At 42.8% G+C, this 21929-nt stretch overlaps 1 protein-coding gene and 1 pseudogene across 1 annotated transcript in view; one reads left to right on the top strand and one right to left on the bottom strand.

Annotated features, from left to right (window-relative positions):
• Positions 1–2489: 2489 nt before the first annotated feature.
• LOC103681702 lies at positions 2490–3241 on the bottom strand (annotated as a pseudogene).
• A 735-nt stretch (positions 3242–3976) lies between these two features.
• The window catches only part of PIK3CB (phosphatidylinositol-4,5-bisphosphate 3-kinase catalytic subunit beta), a 201602-nt gene continuing 183649 nt past the window's right edge, over positions 3977–21929 (top strand). The window contains exon 1 of the mRNA XM_040636757.1: positions 3977–4202. The gene's annotated coding sequence lies outside the window, so the exon portion shown is untranslated. The remainder of the gene's footprint in view (positions 4203–21929) is intronic.

Raw genomic sequence — 21929 nt, forward strand, 5'->3', positions numbered from 1 at the left:
TAAATAAATAAATAAATAAAATATTTTTTTAAAAAAGGAAAGTAGAAATAGACACAAAGAGGGGCGCCTGGGTTAGTTAAACAGTTCAGTTGGTTAAACATCTGCCTTTGGCTCAGGTCATGATCCCGGGGTCCTGGGATCAAGTCCCAGCCCAGCATTGGGCTCCCTGCTCCGAGGGGAGTCTGCCTCTCCCTCTCCCTCTGCCTGCCGCTCCCCCGTGCTTGTGCTCTCTCTCTCTCTCTCAAATTAATACATAAAATCTTAAAAAAAGAAAAAGAAAGAAAGAAAGAAATAGACACAAGGGCCCAAGACTGATGTTCTTCTCACCAAAAGGGGCCCCGCCTCCTGGTCAGTGTCAAGAGTGCTCAACCAAGCAGAGCACATAGCACAGGGTCAGAACCACACATTCCCAGATGGGCCCCTGCCAAGGAACCTTTTATCCCTCTTCAGGGCCAAGATACAGCTGCTACTCAAAAAAATACCTACCTAAGTTCCCTAATTAAAAGTATTTGGTTTCCTCTGTGTTTAGCCCTTTATAATTCCAGGTTTATTTTATTCCTGATTTTTTTTACACAACAGGAAACATATATCAAAGTGTGATCCTACCTGTGTCTGTGTGTGTGCATGTGCCACTTAATATCTCTTCCCCCACACACACCGTAGAGCAACAGAAAACAGCAATTACAGCTCAAAAGCTAAAGTGCAAAAGATTGAAGTAGGTTAAGATGAAAGGCTGCAGGGGTGCCTGGCTGGCTCAGTCAGTAGAGCTTGCAACTCTTTTTTTTTTTTTAAAGATTTTATTTATTTATTTGACAGAGATAGAGACAGCCAGCGAGAGAGGGAACACAAGCAGGGGAGTGGGAGAGGAAGAAGCAGGCTCACAGTGGAGGAGCCTGACATGGGGCTCGATCCCATAACGCCGGGATCACGCCCTGAGCCGAAGGCAGACGCTTAACCGCTGTGCCACCCAGGCGCCCCAGAGCTTGCAACTCTTGATCTGGGGTCTAGAGTTCAAGCCCCACATTGGGTGTAGAGCTTACTTTTTAAAAAGGTGGGGGGTGCCTGGGTGGTTCAGTCCTTTAAGCCTCTGACTCTTGATTTCAGATGAGGTCATGATCCCAGGATCCTGGGATCAAGTCCCACATTGGGCTCTCTGCCCAGCAGGGAGTCTGCTTCTCCCTTTCCATCTGTGCTCTTTCCCTCTCTCTCTCAAATAAATAAATAAATAAAATCTTTAAAAAAAAAACAAATAAAGGTTCCCTTTATTTGTTTAAGCCATTTTTTAAAAGTAATGTCTACCCCCACTGTGGGGCTCACACTCATGACCCAGAGATCAAAAGTTGGATGTTCTACTCACTGAACCGGCCAGGTGCCCCCCCCAACATTTTTAACAGACCCAAAATAGCAACCCCCCCCACTTGTCTTGAGGATCTAATCTCCCTTCCCCACTTTCTCTCCATAGTGCATATTACCTATTCACGTTTGTCTGAATTTCTCCTGAAAAAAATCTAAGTAAACAGGTGTCCTTAGCACTCATGAATAATTCCTTATACATAGTAGTTACTCAATAAATATCTGTTTAATGACTTATTCTTTTTTAAAGAACAAGAAATGCATTTAAATGAGGTGCTTGACTGGAAGGGAGAACTATCTAGGTTTCATTTGTTTTAGAGTAACTTATTCCTGCTTAAAGACAAAGCTCCCGGTGGCTTGGTACCTCAGTCGGTTAGCGTCTGCCTTTGGCTCAGGCCATGATCCCGGTGTTGTGGGATCGAGCCCCACATCTGGCTCCCTGCTCAGCGGGATCCTGCTTCTCCCTCTCCCTCTGCCTGCCGCTCCCCCTGCTTGGGCGCGGGCATGTGCGCTCGCACTCTCTGTTTCTCTGTCAAATAAATAAATAAATAAATAATCTTAAATTAAAAAAAAAAAAAAGTGCACTACGTGTAACAGCTATGCACAAAAAAGTTATAAAATTGTCCTTGCTGGAAGCAATCTCATCTCCTAAAGCTCTTTTCTTTTGGCTGCTATGATTCAGTGACCCCCTTACACTTGGCTTTCTATGATGTGTGCGTTTGCCTCACCTCTTTGACGATGTTTTAATCACTTTTGTATCTCCCTAGCTGCTCAATAAATATTTTAACAAATCAAAAAAAAAAAAAACTGTCCTTGGTTTTACAATGATAAATTAAAAACATTAAAATTCTCCAACTGAAGAAGGAATGCAAGGATTTTATGTTGTCCTTTTTTTTTGTTAAACAATGAGAGCAAAATACCTTACTGGAATATAAAGATCAGAGCTGTATGAGCATGCCATTAATGGAGAAAGGGGATATATTCATAGAACTAGTATTTTCCCCATCCCATCTCCATTTGATGTCCATCAAAACATACCATTGGCCATTTAGTTTTTTAAAAATGTAATGTGCTTGTACATATCCACAATTACTTTATATACAATAAAGGAATGCAGAAAGGGGAAAATGAGAGAATAGAGAAAACTATACAGTATTAGTCCGGATGTGATGGAACCAAATTTTGGTTTTCTCATTGAGAATGTCTTCTTGGTCTGGAGGAGCAGAGTTCTGGAGTAAAGTAGCGGGTCCCCCCCCCCCTTTTTTTAAAGATTTTATTTTTAAGTAATCTCTACACTCAACATAGGGTTGGGGCTCAAACTCACAACCCTGAGACCAAGAGTCACATGCTCCATTGACTGAGCCAGCCAGGCCCCTCAGGTTCCCTTTGTAGTACACACCCTCCCATCTGCTGCTGGAACACATCTATTGTGTCTTCATGACCCATTTCCAAATGTGCAGGTGTGTCTGCTTCATTGATTGGCTGCCCTTCAAATCAGAATCTGATCTTCCTCACTGACAAATGCCACCGCTCACAATAGGCTCTCGTGAGTTATACTAAGAGGTATATACCTCTTAATCTTACATTGCACCCAGAACCATCCTGCCCACGACCTTCAAATTAATATGATCATTGTTCTCGCCCTTGACTCCTTCCTTAGGCCTTGGGCTGGCCATGGAAAGTGCCGGAGTCTCCTCAGGGGCTGCTTCACAAAAGAGGTACCAGGTCTGCACAAAGGAGCACACGAGTAGCACCAGGAGCGGCAGAAGGAGGAGGTGGCAGTCATGGAGGAGGGAGAGCTTAATGATTTATTTATAACAGTGAAAATTAAAACGAACCACAAAAAAATAAAGTAATAATGATCAGGCACATTTTGGCATAGTCCTTTGATTGACTATTGTGTAGTTATTACAAACGTAATTATGATAATTTTATCAACTTGGAAAATAGATACACTGTTAAGGGGGAAAGCAAAATGCAAAATGTAGGTGTGGCCCCAAAGAACCACACCAGATGTATCCAGATTTCATAAAGTCCCCTCCACACAGACTCTGGGTTTGGCCATGTGACTTGCTTTGGACAATGGGACATTGGCAAATGATGAGTCAGATTGAAGCTTGAAAACCGTGTGCACAGAGGGGTCTTAACCTTTCTCTCTTGCTGCTTTTGCAACCCTACTACCCAGGTAACATGGTGGAAATATATCACCCAAGCCCACAGCCAGCTGCCAACATACGAAGGAGGCCATATTATACCACCCAGCCCCAGCTGAACCACCAGAAGACTGCAGTGGCATAAATGGCCCTAGTTAACTCTAAGAAGAAATGCCCAGTTGATTCCTACCCAACTTGATGACTCACAGAATTGCAAGCAGGTAAAAGAGTTGTAGTATTAAGCACTAAGCTTTGGGTAGTTTGATATTATTTCTACTTTGTTAAAGGAAGCGTGTGTATATAGAAGGAAAGCAGCAATGCTGTTTACACAGAAAAGAGCTCACGGCAATCCTGTGACAAAAGAAACGCAGGTGAAGAAATCTGTTGATTCTATATAACTTTTTTTTTTCTAAGATTTTATTTATTTATTTATTTGACAGAGACAGCCAGCGAGAGAGGGAACACAGCAGGGGGAGTGGGAGAGGAAGAAGCAGGCTCCCAGCGGAGGAGCCTGATGCGGGGCTCGACCCCAAAACGCTGGGATCACGCCCTGAGCCGAAGGCAGCCGCTTAACGACTGAGCCACCCAGGCGCTCCATGATTCTACATAACTTGACCTGACTCCAGCTATCACCAGAGACCAACATATTCTAGAGAAAAAGTTATTTAAATAATAACCACAAAAATAAGCACACAAGTGAGTACAGACAACATTTCGGAAATAGTGGTGCTGGTTGTACAACATTGTGGTTTTACTTAGTGTCATTGTATTTGTGTATTTTAAAATGGTTAAGGGGAGCCGGGCTGGCTCAGTCGGTAGACAACATGACTCTTGATCTCAGGGTTGTGAGTCCGAGCCCCAACCTTACGTGAACCTTAATGAAATATTAGGAAAAAAATAGTTAAGATGGCAAATTTCATGATGTCTATATCTTGCCACAAAGCAAGCACGAAACCATCTCATCGAAGTCACCTATCACAAACTTCCTCTCCCAAAAGGGGCTCCTTCTCTAACATGCTGTTGCAGGGGCTGCTCAGCCACCGGGAACTACTAACAGCTCATTCAGGGGCCAGTATGTGCTCTAGGTCATTTTCTGTTTCTATATAGACTTAGGCTGAGTGATGCAACCCGGTCCTGCCATCCTTTCAACTGCCACGAATGTCAGGATAGTGGTGGACCTTACCTTCCTCAAAGAAACCAGCCCATAGTTGGCCAGATCCCCACACAGCTCCTAGTTCTCTCCCATGAGGCATCAAGGTGCAGAAGCATTTCCAGCCACACCCATAACCAAGAATTCTTGTTTCAAAACGCCCTTCCCTGCCTCCTGTAGCAAGAGGTGACATTCACAACCATAATCTGGCACTTACCCCTTCACCTTCCACTCTAAGCCAACCCTGCTTTTAGACAACGCCATGAAATCAAACAAAGGGTGGCAAATCTGGTAGGAACTTCCGGGGAGAGGAAGGGAAGGTAGTTTAAAACACTTCACTCTCAGTCTCCATGCAAATGAGCCCTTCCAGCAGGTCCAGGACCTCCTTGGTGTCCTGTATGGGTGGGGATCCCACTTCAGAATGGTCACTAGCCCTCTCACACGAAGGTGTTTGCTGAGTGCCTTCCTACCGGCTCTTTAATCCTAAGCTTGGATCTGCTGGGACTGACTCATCCCTCCCTCGCGGCACCAATACTCAGTATCAGGGCACAGCAGCTGCTGCAAAATCCCCGCCTGGCTTGGAGCTTGCTTTCTTCCTCCTTCCCATCTACTGTAGCCCAGGCCTCGCTGCCTACCTCAGGTTTCTGCAGTGCCTGGCCAATTCGGCACTGAGGTTTTATTTTTTTTGCTTCCCTGCACAAGCGAATATTTGGCTGCATACTAATTTCTCCACTCGTCAGCCTCATAGGCCTGTCTTTAGCCCCTTCTTTCTGGGAGGTACTTTCCCTCCGCTCCAGGGTCCTGGTAATTACCCCTTCTAACTCAGTTACATGACCTTATTTTTTCCCACTTCCTCTTTCCTTCCATTGTTATGCAGAGGGAGGGGAGGCTGCTGAGTGTGCAAGGAGAATTGGATTAGGTAGCTGAGTGTCTCAGCAGCTCGCTTCCTGCTTCTGCCTCTGCCCTGGAGGTCTCACTTAAACAGCCGCACAGCCGCTCCACGCTGTCTTCCCACCTCCAAAACCCCGTGTGTAAGAGAAATCAGTTAAGGGTGCATTAGCGGAGGTGACAAAGGGGAGGTTCTGGGAGATTGCAAAGGGTGATGGTATTGTAGGGGAGGAAGAAGTTTCCCGCGACCCTTACAGTGTCCTTGGCTTGGTCAGAAAATGAAACTGACAAAGACAGATGAACAGGAGAAAAGCATGTACGTTTTCAAAAAATTTTACATGTACATGGGAGCCTCCCAAGAGAATGAAGACCTGAGGAAGGGACCAGAGCAGGTAGCTTTTATACCTTTTAGGGAAATAACAATTTGTGAAGAATTGACAAGACAAGGGGGTTTGGGCTGGGGGTAGTAAATGGTGAAGAAGTAACCAAGAAGATAAAGGTTAGTTTAACAAGTCTTGTTTACACAGCCTTCTCGGCCCTAAGTTCTCTGTCCCTGGTAACAAGACTATCTTGCTTCCTCCTGGTGCAGGGAGAGTACCATTCACAGGGGAGTTTTAAGACCTGTTTAAAGGAAGAAGGTGGGGTAATGGAGGTCAGAGTGACCCTCCTGCTTCTGTGGCTTTTAACAATTCCTTCAGCTAGGGCACCTGGCCGGCTCAGTCCATAGAGCCTGTGACTCTTGATCTCCGGGTTATAGGTTTGAGCCCTACTCTGGGTGTAGAGATTACTTAAAAATAAAATCTTAAAAAAAAAAAAATTCCTTCAGCTTAAAATATTTAGTAAGTCAAGGTGGCCCGCATGTCCTGGCCCCCATCAGCATCTTGTTACCATTTACTCAGGTGAACGGATGATTCTGACATTACAAAATAAACTCAAGAGATTATAGACAGGAAGAAAAGAAAAGAAATTTTGTTCAGAGAAATGAATGCTGAGAGAACTTACATAAAATCTCCATCCTGGAACTATTTTCTCAATGATTACTCTCCGTCTTTGGGAGGGACAGACGCCTCTTTGAAAACCTGATAAATTATGTAGAATCTTATCCCCAGGAGAATGCACATCAACATAGAAACCAAAGCTTAGGGGTTCACTGCCTCCTTGAATCCCGGAGGCACATGAACGCCTGGTGAAGTGATGTAAAGAATCCGGAGCAGCGATCAGGCCTTTCGTTCTTTGTAAATCCCATCGAGAGTTCAGAGTGGTTGGGAGAAAGCATTCATTTGTTCATTCATTCAACAAGTAACTCTTTGAGAAACTTCCAAGTGTCAGGCCCCACGCTGGGCCACATTGTGAGGCAGAAAGAGGTGAATCGGACACAGTGCCTGCTCCCGGGACGCTCACGTCTGGCGGGGGGAGACCCACAGAGAACAGACAATGAGTGTACAGTGATGGAGGAGGGACGGTGGGAGCCCCGAGGGGAGGGGCAGAACTATTTCCCACAGCCCCCCCTAACCACAGCAGTCAGTTCCTATACCTCTGACTACAAAGCAAAGTGGTTTTAAAAGCCCAAGTATTCCCCGAGGGGCTGGCAGAGCAGCTGGGGTCGCAGCTCTCACCCCGCCCCTACCCCCACCCCGGCCTCATCCAGCTTTCACACCTCCACTGGGATGGGGCTGGCTTCCGTGTCTCTTCCCGTAGGCTCCCAGGGTGCTGCTGTATCCCTCCCCCGCACCCGTCCCAACACACACATACCTCCCCATTAGGGGCTGCTCCCTACTCCCCTGGCCGGCTTTTAAATAAGTAACCAATACCCCTCGCACCTCCTCCTTTCTTTGCTTAAACCCTTATTCATTTTACTAGTTGAGCTGCCTGGAAACAAGGAGTAACGAAAATAGCTTACAGATTTTCGAGAAACCTGGGGAGTCCTGGTATGAGCTGGTCTTTATTCACAGGCCCTAAGGCTGGGCTGGACTGGGCTGGGCTGGACCTGGGCCTGGCCATGCTTCCTCTCACCTCTTCTCTGAATTCTCCCATCCTTGGAGGCCTCAGGGAGAAGTCTCCTGCTCCAGGTTTGGGTGTCCGCAATCCTGAGGCTCTGGGTTGGATCTGCTTATCCTAGCTGCTTCCCTATCACCCTCTGGCCAGCGGCCCCTGTGAAGCACTCCTTTGCAGGCTCTGGCTGGCCCTCTTCCCTTCCTGGGTTCAGCTCCTGATTCCCAAGGGAGAACGTCCCTCTCCTCTTAGGTCTTTGAAAAGTAATCCCCAGGGCTCTGGGCCCTCTTGTCCTGACTAGCTTTCATCATTCCCAGAGGTTTCTCTGGCTTGGATACATTGTCCTACTGTAATGTGCCTTTGCTTTGTACACCAGTCTATTCCAGTTTAGAAAATGAATGAGTTTATGATTTGTAAGATAATGCAAAACCTTTCATAAATTTGTTAAGGAAAGATAAATAATACAAGATGTGTGTGTCAAACATAGAAAGGGTGGAAGGACCAAATGATACCTGATATTTTTTTTTAATTTTTATTTATTTATTTGAGAGACAGAGAGAGATAGAGAGAATGAGTGGGAGAGGGAGAAGCAGACTCCCCCAGGACCCTGGGTTCATGACCTGAGCTGAAGGCAGACGCTTAACTGACTGAGCCACCCAGGCACCCCAAATACCTAACATTTTTGAGGTACTAAGAGAATATGAGACACTGGAACTCTAAGTATTCATGATATCCTAAAGATACATGAGACACTAAATATTCACACATGAAGTCATCTTTTTAAAGATCTATTTATTTATTTTAGAGAGAGAGGGGTAGGGAGGGGCAGAGGGAGAGGGAGGAGAGAAGCAGACGCCCTGCTGAGGAAGGAGCCCGGAAGGAAGCGGGGCTCTATCTCATGACCCTGAGATCGTGACCTGAGCCAAAACCAGGAGTCGGACGCTTAACCCACGGAGACACCCATGTGGCCCTCATGCATGGAGGCTTAATGCAGAAGATGACAACCAGTCTGGCCCCATCCTCTGACCAAAATATGCGGGTAAAACCCGTAGTTGTTCACCTGGCTAACTGATAAGCTACATCCGTGGCCAGATGTACTGGCCTGTGCATTTCTTTGGTGTCAGCGTGTGTCACTGATCCAGGGAAACTTCTGTCTGTGGGTGGCACGCCTTTGCTCGAACCTCCCCTCTGGTCCTTGTAACTGCACCATTAGTGGGGAAGGCTGATGTAGCCAAGAGACAGATCACGCAAACATTATGTGCCCCCAGGCTTCAGGTACCGTCGTGCTTCCACCCCATTCCGTCTTATCTTAAATGTGTCAACCTATCCCACCTTTCCCCTTGCTTCTCCTTCTTTGTGTTTTTCCTTGATTTAATAATATTTTGAGCATTTAACCTGGTCTGAGACCCTTTCTGTTCCATGCCCTCTGAGACAGTTGGCCTGATAGTGCTCTTGGAAGCTACCATTCCATCACTATATAACACCTCCTCTCATACCCCGTGTTTCTCCAAATCCTATTTTGCAGGCTATGATAATGGAGCTCAGCATGGGCTCCCATCTTGCATATATTTGTCCCCATCTTTTTTCCTTCCCCTCACCCACTGCCCTCTCAATAGCAGTCCTTCCCCTAATCCCCACAATGGCCTGGGTGTGGGGGGCTAGGGGCTAGGTTACCACAGTGAGCACAAGTCCTGTCTTACAAAGGCAAGGCTCAGGCCTCCCATGTCTAGAAGGAAGACAAAGCCCATTCTCTCAACTGCAGGTGAGATCTTTGCTACTCCTGTTGTTGTTTGTCTTTCCTGAACGTTAGGAGCTCCTCTGCTGTAAACTCCTTGAAGGCAGAGACTGTTCCTCATCTTCCCTGTCCCGGCTCTTACCACAAGGTCTAAGACATACACCTGCTCTGTGACTGCTGAACTCAATGAATATTAATTTATCCATTTTATTCATTCATTTTGACAGTTCAGTCCCTTACATCTGTCTAGTCCCTGACCCAATCCTAGCAGCTCCGCCAAAATTATTCTGAAGTCTGCTTCTCTTCATCTCTTTCGCCACCATGACACTCGGGTCTAAACTACTTTACCTAGGTTTTTTTCTAGCTAGGAATATATCAGAGCTTCCCTGCTTTCTCTATAAACTCCCCTAAACTTTCTCCACACAGCTGATACGGTGATCTTAGATAGAGAGATGAAAGAAAGGAAGAGGGAAAGAAGAAGGTAAGGAAGGAAAGAAATCAGCCAGCTTCATAACTCTGGAACCCTTGAGACCTGACATATTCTGGGCAAATTTCCCAATCACGGGAAAAGTGTGTCTGTGATCCCACAAATATATTTGTTCTTTTTTTTTTTTCTTCCCCTTAAGTAAGCTGTATGCCCAATGTGGGGCTTGAACTCAAGTGACTCCTGAGATCATGACTTGCCTGCTCTACCCACCGAGCCAGCCAGGCACCCCCCTTTCTATTCTTTAAAAAAAAAGAAAGAAAGAAAGAAATTAGGGGCATTAGGCTGGCTTGTGGATGGAGCATGAGACTCTTGATCTTGGGGCTGTGAGTTTGAGCCCCACGATGGGTGCAGAGATTACTTAAATAAATAAAACTTAAATAACAAAGTGAAGAGCTTTCAAAAAAATAAAAAATCTTAAAATAAATAAATAAAAGAAACTAATTGGCTTTCTACCCTTCCTTTCACAGTTATAGTTAGCTACAAATAACAGAGATCCATCCACCTTAGACCAGCAGTAGGGAAAAGTGGAGTTATTAGCTCAAATAGTTGTGAGGTGTTGCTGACCTGCCGGCTCTAGGCCTCTCTTAGACTGACAGTTTCAAATGGTGATCTTTCTTCTCTTGCTTCTGCTCTTAGCTATCTTTTTCTGCGTATTTCAGTTTCGTTTTCTAACCTGTTCTCTTTATATAATGGAAGAGAGCTCTAGCTTCATTTGATCTTATATTTATAGTCCCAGAGAAAAAGAGCCCCTTTCTATGTACTGATTATAATGATGACTTTAGTTGGTTCACTTGAAGTCACCTGTTGCTCCCTGAACCAATCATATTCATCACTGTGGCCAGGCCCCCCACTCATGCCAGGGGGTAGGGCAGAGCTCTCATAAGGAGTCTTGCCAGGCCCCTGTGGAATGGGCAGATTGGGGCTTCCAAAGGAAAAATGGGGACAGAAACAATAGAGTTCCAGGCGCTTTTTGTAGAGTAGAGGTGGGAAGAGATTTTTACATGTGCTGAACTCCTTGTCTCTGTTTATTGATGGTGGGTTGGTGGGTGCTTTTCCCCTTCCTCAATAGGCTGTAAGCTCTGCCAGGGCAAGGATCTCTACAGTTTTAGCTCTCAGTATCGGTTATCTTGCACTCCTAGCACATGGTAGATATTCACTTCCTCATTTGTTCAGGACAAAAAAAAAAAGGTGGTAGGTGCTAAAGACACAGGCAAAAAGATGCGTGTCCCTGCACTCAAGAAGCAGCGATTTATATGTATGCATTGGGCCAGTGTTTTTCAAATTGGACGACTCAATGGGTGGTGAAATTAACTTGGTGGATTGCAGCTACAATTTTTAAAATGCAAAATAGAATAGAAAACAGAAATGGACCAACCAACGTCAGAGTGCATCACACATAATGGGGGTATTCCATCACATTTTTATTTCAGTACAAATATTATAAAGACAGAGACAGACAATATACTCAGTTGCAGTGTGAAAAGCATTTCTTACTGGGAGTTGGTTAAAAGTTTCAAAAAGCCTGCCTTTAGGCTGCCTGGACTGAAGTGCGATAAGATAGTATCCTTCCAGTTCAGAGCAACCCAGAGCTCCAGAGACTGAGTCCTGTCATCCCTGGGAAGTAACACCTGGGAAGCTCGTTCACAGACCCCGGGTGGAAGCGGAGACACAATTTCAGGATGCTGTTGCAGGGTGAACTCTGGATTTCTGTGCTTTGGTTGGCTTGAGTTACATCCTCAAGGCCATTTTATCATATGTACATTCAGATGTGTTTTCTCTCTCTGTCTTTTTCCCCCAAATAACAGATGACTTAACAGTTTTCAAAGTTGAATACAAAATTAGTTTCGTTTTTTTTTTCTGTTGTGTATGGTTGGATCATAAATTATATATTCCTAGAAAAAAAAATACTGAATTAACTAAATTATTGCTGGAAGAATAGAACTCAGGGAGGCTGGAGGACAGCAGTTTGTATGGTGTGGAAGGACCAGGGGCTATTGCCCTGAACAGAATCTCTACTTCAGCATTTGCTGGCTCTGGGGATTCAGAAGAAGGGACCTAGTCCACGTTTGCTGAAAACTGACTCATCAAGGCCGTGTGTCAACTGTGGAAGGTATAAAAATAAACACTGTATCTCTATTTTTAGAAAACCGCAGGCCCCCCTTCCATTTTGTACAACTCCTCAGAGTTCCCCTCCACCTACTTGATGCAATGCTGCCCAATGCATGACTTGTTTAAAAAAGCCAATTAGATCTTTAAAATGGACTCAGTTGGGGTTTTGTTACTTACCAATACCCTGTCCCCAAAGAGTTTACCATCTGGTAAAGTTATAAGTGCATAAATAAATAGCCAAAATATAATCCCTAGAGGTTAATGCACTTTATCAGTAATAAACTCATTTATGTTTTTCAATCAGTCATTTGATACTTCCAAAAATATGCTTTGAGGATATCTAGGTGGCCAGCTCTGCTGGGGGTGCAAAGACAAATCAGACATTGTCCTTACCATGAGGGAATTCAATCCAATAGAGTTTTCAGTCTCAAGATACACACAATATTTCATAGAAGTTAGGCTCATTTGTTAAAGAGCCAGGCATATCTGGGTTCCATTTTAAGTACATCACTTCCCAGCTATTGTTAAACCTTTCTGAGCCTTGCTTATATGCATCTGAAATAATATTATATGCCTCTGGAAAGTGCATTTGTCATAGACCCACTTCCTTGGCTGTTAGGAAAATTAAATGAACAAATTCAGATACTTAACCCGGTGCTAGTGCATAGTAGAGAGGCACTTGATAAATGTTTTCTATTCAACTTTATTATTTTTTTTATCAATTCAACTTTATAAAATAAAACACTCTTCAGTGTTTAAGACTTCATAGAGAAAATCAGATGCAGTTTTGAAAAACTAGGTATTGAAATTCATGACTCAGTGAATAAATACCTATAAATGCAGATGTGATGTAGATAATAGCTGTGGATATGAGGAATTCTTTATGTTTAAATTCTGTATTTTAGATTTTTTTCCCTTTACGTTATGCGATTCCTCTATGGAGTTTCTCAAACTTGGGTCTATATCAATAGGATAGGCTAGGTTTTGGGGTGCCAGGGTGGCTCAGTTGGTGAAGCATCTGCTTTCTGCTCAGGTCATGATCCCAGGGTTCTGGGATTGAGCCCCACATTGGGCTCCTTACTCAGTAGGGAACCTGCTTCTCCCTCTCCCTCTACCTGCTGCTCCCCCCACCCCGCCCTGCTTGTGCTCATTCTCTCTCTGTGTCAAATAAATAAATAAAATCTTTGAAGAAGAAAAAAGGATAGGCTGGGTTTGCTGCAATTACAAACAGCTCCTAAACCTCAGTGGTTTAACATGGCAAAGGTTTTGTTCTAGATCTTGCATGGTCTGCGTCAGCTCCTCTTGGCTCTCCAGGACAGCTGTCCTTCTTGTGTTGGCTCAGAGATCCTGCTCCTTTCCTGTGGTGCCTTCATATTAGCTAGGAGGAAAGAGAGAAAAACCTATTCTATCTCTTAAATGCTTCCACAGAGAGGCTAAGAGGTAACAGATGCCACTTTCGCTCACGTTTCATTGGCTAAAGCAAGTCTCAGGGCTCTGCTCAACTTCAGGAGTTTCACCTAACTTCAAAGGAGCAGGGAAATACAATCCTCTCAAGTGTTCTGGAGGGGAAGGGAACTGGAAATATTGTCGAGTGATGGTAATGTCTACCTAGGGCATCCCATGTTTTCTGGTCTTTTTTGGTTTTTAAATGGCCATGTTTCCTCCTGCCACAGGACCCTTGCCTTGGCTCTTTTCTATGTGGCACTTTTTGCTCCCACTCTTTGCCTGGTCTAATCTTCCTTTAGACTGAGGCAAGTTTTCCCTTCCTTAGGGAAACTTTTGCTTTCCCCTCCCATTATTATTTACTTTCATAGCACCAGGCACCCCCACCTTATGGCACTTAATTGTAATTTGCAGTTAATCATGTGATGACTTCATTAACGACTGTTTCTTCCTCTACAACATCTGCTGTAGGAATCATGTTGTTTTGTTCAGGCCCCTATCTCCACCACTTATCCCAGTGCCTGGGACAGTTGCTGAGTGAATGAAGACGTGAATATTCTCAAGGGTCTGCGAAACATTTTTTTACTCTCCAAAATGTATGTGTGTATTATTGGATTTGAAAAACACAGCCTTGTATGAAATTCTCTTGGCAGCTGTTAAGGAGATACTTGACAATACTTACTGATTTCATCCTGAAAGCTGAGTCTGGATGCAACATCTCTAAACCCTCTGAGTGTGTAAGTCTTGATCTCACAAGAGAAACAATATTTATCTGCCCTTTGACCAGTCTGGGGGATTGAGGACTAGGGAAGTCATCTCACATTTCCCTCTGGTCCCCACCCTTTCAAATTGAGCAATCCAGGTTTTTGTTTTCAAGACCCATCCTACACCGGCAAGTTTCCCCATTCATTTGCATAGGTATTTCAAGACTGCTCTAGACCTGTGAGCCCAGCCTGACTTCAGTATCAAAAGTTGGTGTAAGGGGTACCTGGGTGGCTCAGTCAGTTAAGCATCTACCTTCTGGTTAGGTCATGATCCCGGGGTCCTCTGCTTCTCCCTCTACCCCCCACCCCCCGCTTGCGTGCTCGTGCACGCTCTCTTTTGCTCACTCTCTTTCAAATAAATACAATCTTTAAAAAAAAAAGTTGGTGTAAAAAGGAGTTAAAGTAAACCAACTCTTCACTTTGGTGCTTCCTTAAGGCAAAATAATGTGATGGAGCCCACGTTTTAGCTTAAGTAATTCCCTTTGAAGTTAAGGCTTTGTTTTGCAAATATACGGCCTTTGAGCTGCCTGAGGAGTTGAAAATAAGCTGCCCAATAAAAATTCAGTAGTGGATGAATCAGGGTGAAACTACAAATAGGCCATTGGCATTGGAGTTTGAGACATTTCTGCCTCTGATGCCTTCCTAATGGGCTAGAAAATTCTTGATTCAATGTGTTCAAGGTAACAGATTATTTTTTAATGTTAATGTTAATTACATTATCTTCCTTACATATAAAAACAGGTTAAATTGGAGTCCTGGGTAGCTTATCCAAAGCAACAAACAGGGCAGCGCCTTTGTTGATAAATAGTTTTCATTCCAGAAGAAAGAGTCACACCCAAACCCCCTGGGAACTAGGGCTACAATCTTTGATCTAGCTGACTCTGCATACCAGCCCTAACTGGTTTTAAAAATGCCTGATTTATTGTTTTTCAGCATTCAATTTACATTTCTTCAGTGCTTGACATCATTCAAGAGTTGCAAGTTAATAGGATTGGAGACCGATTGCATTTAAAACACAGTGTTATCAGCCTTCTCAGTTTGCAAGGCTAGTCCCTGAACCTACTTCCTGTCCTTCTAGTGCCCTCATTGCCACACCAACTCCCTCACTAGGCTCCACCCCTTCCTCTCTTGCTTTTTGCCTCTTCTTCAGTGATAGGCATTATCTCTACCTAAATTATACTCTTCTTACATATTTTCTTTATATATATGTATTAAATATATATTGATTGTATGTGTAAACTCTATAAATTATATATAATAAGTGATATGATATGTGAACATGATAAAAATTTCAAATAGCATAAAAGAGAATAACCATAAAAACTAATTCTTCCTTCCACCCTTGTTTCCCAGCCTCTAGTTATCTTCCTTCCAGGCAACCACTGTTAGTTTCTTTTCTTTTCTTTTTTTTTTTTTAAGATTGATTGATTGATTTATAGGGGTGGGCGAAGAAAGAGAGAGCACAAGCAGGGGAAGCGGCAGGCAGGGGAGCAGAGGGAGAAGCAGGCTCCCCACTGAGCAAGAAGCCTGATGCAGGACTTGATCCCAGGACCCTGGGATCACGACCTGAGCCAAAACCAAGAGTCCGATGCTTAACCAACTGAGTAACCCAGGCACCTCTTATGCTGGTCTTTGAAGGCAGATGAGGAAAAGAAAGAGAGGCAGCATGCACATAGTTGTGAGCAGACAGGATGTTTGAGGCTTTGTTGGTTCTCTGTTATGTGAGCTCAGCATCCAGGCCTCCTTCAGAATTTAGGAATGATAACTAACTTGCTCTATGGCTTTGTGCAATTATTTTTACCTTTAAGGGTTTTGATTTCTCTCTGGATAAGATGAGTGGGCCATATAATGTGATTTCTAAGTCTCCAGGCTCCAAGCTCTAAAATTCTAAGAGAATAGGGGCGCCTGGGTGGCACAATCACTAAGCGTCTGCCTTCGGCTCAGGGCGTGATCCCGGCATTGTGGGATCGAGCTCCACATCAGGCTCCTCCGCTATGAGCCTGCTTCTTCCTCTCCCACTCCCCCTGCTTGTGTTCCCTCTCTCACTGGCTGTCTCTATCTCTGTCGAATAAATAAATAAAATCTTTAAAAAAAAATAAAATAAAATTCGAAGAGAATAAACTTTCAAATACTCTGCTGGTGGCAGTGTTAAAAGTATACCCTTTAAGGGGCACTTGGCTGGCTCAGTCGGTTAAGCATCTGCCTTCGGCTCAGGTCATGATCCCGGAGTCCTGGGATAGAGCCCCACATCAGGTTCCCTGCTCAGCGGGGAGTCAGCTTCTCCCTCTGCCCTTCACCCTGCTTGTGCTCTCTCTCTCTCTCTCTCTCTCTCTCGCTCTCATTCTCTCTCAGATGAATAAATAAAATCTTAAAAAAAAAAAGACTATATCCCTTAAGATGGTAATTGGTCAATATCCTCCAAAATTACAAATATCTATACCTATTGATCCAGTAATTCTACTTCTAGCAATTTCTTTTATAGTTACATTTGGATATGCACAAAGTGATATAAATTCAAGATTGTTCATTGTAGCATTGTTTGTATAGCAAAAGACTGGAAACAGTCTAAATATCCATTAATAAGTGACCAGATAAATAAATTATAATATATCCTCACTACAGAACATTATGTAGCCACGAAAAAGAATGCAGATACAATGAAATACTATTTAGCAACAAGAATGAGCAAAGTATTGTGACATGCAGTAGTGTATAAATATCAAAACAAGATAGGGGAAATATAGAGTAAAAGAAGCTAAACACAGAAAGAGTACACCTCTGGCACCTGGCTGGCTTAGCTGGTGGAGCGTGCAACTCAAGGAGCACACTAGGGGCACTTGGGTGGCTAGGTCAGTTGGGCACATGACTCTTGGTTTTGGCTGGGGTCGTGATTTTGGAGTCATGGAATTGTGCCCTGCATTGGGCTCCATGCTTAGCAGAGTCTGCTTGAGAGATTCTCTCCCTCCCTCTGCCTTCTTCTCTGCTCCTCCCCCTATGCGTGCTCATGTTCTCTCTCTCTCTCAAATAAATAAATTAAATCTTAAAAAAGAGCACACCAAATCTTTTCTAAAAAAAAGTTTTTATTTATTGGAGAGAGAGCGAGCGAGAGCAAGCGAGAGCGGGCATGAGCAGGGGCAGGGGCGAGGGAGAAGCAGGCTCCCCACTGAGAAGCCTGATGCAGGGCTCTATCCCAGGACTCTGGGATCATGACCTGAGCTGAAGGCAGACATTTAACTGACTGAGCCACACCGGTGCCCCCAAATGAATCTATTTGAATAAAAGTTCAAAAACAATAATATCAACAAAAGTTCAAAACAGAAAAAAGAAATCTCCAGTGTTAGAAGCTGGGATACTGGTTGTCCTTGGGGATAGGGCTATGACAAGAAGGGGTTCAGAGAAGTGGATTTTGAGACGTTCCTTATGGGGCACCTGGCTGGCTCAGTTGGTAGAACATGTGACTTTTGATCTTGGGATTGTGAGTTTGAGCCGCACATTGTGTGTAGAGATACCTTAAAAAAAAAAACAAAATAAAGGGGCTACTAGGGGGCTCAGTGGGTTAAGTATCTGACTGCAGCTCAGGTCATGCTCTCAGGGTCCTGGGATCAAACCCGGCATCAGGGAGTCTGCTTGTCCCTCTGCCCCTCCCCCTGCTCGTGTTCTCTCTAATAAACAAATAGAACCTTTTAAAAAATAAAAAATAAATAAAGATGTTCCTCATGTTCTCTTTATTGATTTGGGAACCAGTTACACAGGTGTGTTCAGTTTGTGAAAATTTAGGACACGTATAGTTTTTTGTGAGTATTCTAAACACCAACAAATGTTTAAAAGAACAGAAACTCTATATGCCCTGATATAAGACAATATATTATGTCAAAAAAACAAGCATGAGTCAAACACTTCCATTTATGTAAAAAAAAAGTAGGAAAATATATCTGTATTTGCTTATATATGCATACAATACCTCTGGAAGGGTGCTCAAGAAACTGACAACATCGTTGTTTTTTTTTTTTTAAAGATTTTATTTATTTATTTGACAGAGATAGAAACAGCCAGTGAGAGAGTGAACACTCCCCCTGCTTGTGCTCTCTCTCTTGCTGTCTCTGTCTGTCAAATAAATAAATAAAATCTTGAAAAAAATAAAAAATAATAAAAATCTTTAAAAAAATAAAAAATAATAAAAATCTTTAAAAAAATAAAAAATAATAAAAATCTTTAAAAAAATAAAAAATAATAAAAATCTTTAAAAAAATAAAAAATAATAAAAATCTTTAAAAAAATAAAAAATAATAAAAATCTTTAAAAAAAAAAAAAACCAGCCAGTGAGAGAGTGAACACAAGCAGGGGGAGTGGGAGAGGGAGAAGCAGGCATCGGGCCGAGCAGGGAGTCCGATATGGGGCTCAATCCCAGGACCCTGGGATCATGACCTGAGCCAAAGGCAGATGCTTAACTACTGAGCCACCCAGGCACCCCAACATCGGTTTTCTGAAGAGAGCTTTATAGCCGAGAGACTTATTGCCCATTCGGTTGTACATTTTGGATCTCAAATCTGTGAATATATTACTTATACAATGGGAAGAAAGCACTCAAATTCTAAAAAGAAAAATAAAAGAAATTCTGTGATCTTAGGAAATACTCAGAAGTACTTAGAAAGAAAGAAAATAGGGAAAAAACACCAAAAGATTATATATTGAAACTATAACACAGAAGTCAGTGATGGGAAAGTGGGGGACATGGGGAACATTTGAGTCTTCTAAAGTTGGACAGATAACACTTTCTCTTTACGTTCACAACTTTATTTTTTTTAAGTTTGTTTATCTTTTTTAGTAATCTCTATACCCAATATGAGGCTTGAATTCATGACCCCAAGATCAAGAGTCTTATGCTCTTCTGACTGAACCAGCCAGGCATCTTTACATTCACATCTTTAACTATGATTTAAGAACTAGTCACAAATTGTTTTTTCCTTTAAAACTGTTATTAGGGGTGCCTCGCTGGCTCGGTTGATAAAGTATGAGACTCTTGATCTTGGGGTCGTGAATTCATGCTCTATGTTGGCTGTAGAGCTTATTTAAAAAAATAAAAGTGGGGCATTTGTGTGGCTTAGCCAGTTAAGCATCTGACTCTTGGTTTTGGTTCAGGTCATAATGTCAACGTTGTGAGATCAAACCCTGCATAGGGCTATGCACTTAGTGGGGAGTCTGCTTGAGATTCTCTCTCTCCCTCTGCTCCCCACACTGCATTCTCTCTCTCTATATATATAATAGATAAATAAATCTTTTTTTTTTAAAGATTTTATTTGTTTATTTGAGAGAGAGAGCTTGGGCAGGGGGAGGGACAGGGACAGAGGCAGAGGGAGAGGGACAATCCCGGGGGCTCAATCCCAGGACCCCGAGACCATGACCTGAGCTGAAGTCAGATGCTTAACCAACTGGAGTGACCCAGGTCTCCCATTAAATAAATCTTTAGAAAATAAATAAGACAAAACTATTTATTTGATTAAAAGAATAAGTTGATACATATACTGGTTATAATAAGTAAGATAATTAAAAGATCTATGTATATTAAAAAGAGATCGGGATGTCTGGGTGGCTTAGTCAGTTAACTATCTGCCTTCAGCTTGGATTCTGGGGTTCTGGGATTGAGTCCTGCATCAGGCTCCTCGCTCAGCAGGAAGCCTGCTTCTCCCCCTGCCTGCTGTTTCTCCTGCTCCTGCTCTCTCTCTCTCTGACAAATAAATAGATAAAATCTAAAAAAAAAAAAAAAAAAAAAAAAAAGTTTAACTCCTTCCCACCTAAGTCTTCCTCTTTCAGCCCTCTGAGGTAGCCAATATGATCAGCCTAATATAAATCCTTCCACCCCTTTCTTTATGCTCATATAAACATATATATAAATGGTCAGCAATATACTAAAAGGGTCATAACACTCTTTATCACTCTACAATTTGCATATCCACTGTAGCAATATATCTGAACATCCCTCTGGGTCAATATAAATAGGTCTAACTCATCTTCATCATCACATAATACTCCATGGTATGGAGGTAGTACAACTGATTCCTGGATTCCATTACCCGTGGACAATCAGGTGGTTCCCAGCTTTTTGTGTTTGTTAAAACCACAAACAATAAAAGCATCTGTCCTAGTTTCCTGTGGCTACTTAACACATTACCACAAATGACAGAAATCTCTTTTCTGAGTTGCTGAGTCTAGAAAGCTGAAATCAAGGAGTTGTCAGGGTCGTTTCCTTCTAGATGCTCTGAGGGAGACTCTGTTCTATGCCCCTCTTCTAGTTTCTAGTAGCTGCCAGTGATCCTTGGCAGTCTGGCTTGTAGATGCATCACTCTCTTCTCTGCCTCATTCTTCACATCACATTTGTCTCTGTGTCGCAAATCTCCCTCTGCCTTTCTCTTACAAGGACATCTGTCACTGGATTTAGGGCCCATCCTAAGTCTAAGATGATCTCATTTCAAGATCCTTAACTTAATTACATATGCAAAGATCCATTTTCTAAATAAGACTATATTCACAGGATTTGGGTGGACATATCTGTAGGAGGGCCAACATTCAACCCACTACAGCATTCTTGTGTATATCCTTACAACTGGTATTTTCTTTAGCTTTTCCATAGGGCAGAGTTTGTGTAATTTTTTGGTCAATGAGTAGGTATGCGTATTTTGAATGTTAATAAACATTCCCAGATTACTCCTAGAAAGTTTGTGGCTATTTATACTCCTACCAGAGATGTACCAGGGCTCCTTTCCCTGTGTATCACTGATTGTTCTTTTTAATCTTTTTTTTTTTTAATTTTTATTTATTTATTCGACAGAGAGAGACAGCCAGCGAGAGAGGGAACACAAGCAGGGGGAGAGGGAGAGGAAGAAGCAGGCTCATAGCGGAAGAGCCTGATGTGGGACTCGATCCCGGAACGCCGGGATCACGCCCTGAGCTGAAGGCAGACGATTAACCGCTGTGCCACCCAGGCGTCCCTGATTGCTCTTTTTAATGTTTGCCAATCTTATGAGTGAAAAATGGATTATCGTTTTATTTTTCCATAACTATTAGTGAAATAAGCATCTTTTTAATAGACCACTTGGATTTTCTCTTCCATTAACTGCCTGCTTGTATACCTTGCCCATATTTTTATAACATGGATCCAGCTGGCTTTTAAAAAAATTTATTTATAGGGGCATCTGGCTGGCTCAGTTGGTAGAGCATGTTACTCTTAATCTCCAGGTTGTGAGTTCAAGCTCCACCCTGGGCAGTAGAGTTTACTTAAAAAAAAAAAAAGTCCATTTATAGAAACTCTTTTATGGTAGAGATACAATGTGCTTGCCATATGTTCTGTTGTTCTTTTTTAAAACTTGTCATTGTGATGTCATGCAAAACTTTCAAAATATTTATGTAGACAAATGTTTTTATTTTTTCATTAATGATTCTTGGCTTCCTGTCTTGCTTAAAATTTCCCCCTCACGAAAGTCATATTACTATTCTTTAAAAATTTTCCTCTAAGTTTTTTTCGATTACTCAGCTCTTTNGCCTATTGTAAGAGCAGTGAGTTACAGTAATTCTACAATATAGCAGCTTTACAATAAGTTAAGAATTCAGCAAGTGAGATTCAAGTGTGCCACTAAGGAAGAGGGCCATAAAATTTCCTGGTTGAGGTCAAAAGATAACAGGAGATAAGGTGTACAAAAAGGGTTGAGTAAACTATAAGGCACTGCACACAAACGTTAGCTATTATTATCGCAAAAGTGAACACACAGAAAACTAACCTTGGGCTTGGAGGGCTGGACTTTTGCTTTTATGACCATTACCATTGCAGAAATTGATGGACCGGCTGTGAAGCAGAGTGACA

Source organism: Ursus maritimus, unplaced genomic scaffold (genome assembly GCF_017311325.1).
Source record: "Ursus maritimus isolate PB19 unplaced genomic scaffold, ASM1731132v1 scaffold_20, whole genome shotgun sequence".
NCBI classification, from domain to species: Eukaryota; Metazoa; Chordata; class Mammalia; order Carnivora; family Ursidae; genus Ursus; species Ursus maritimus.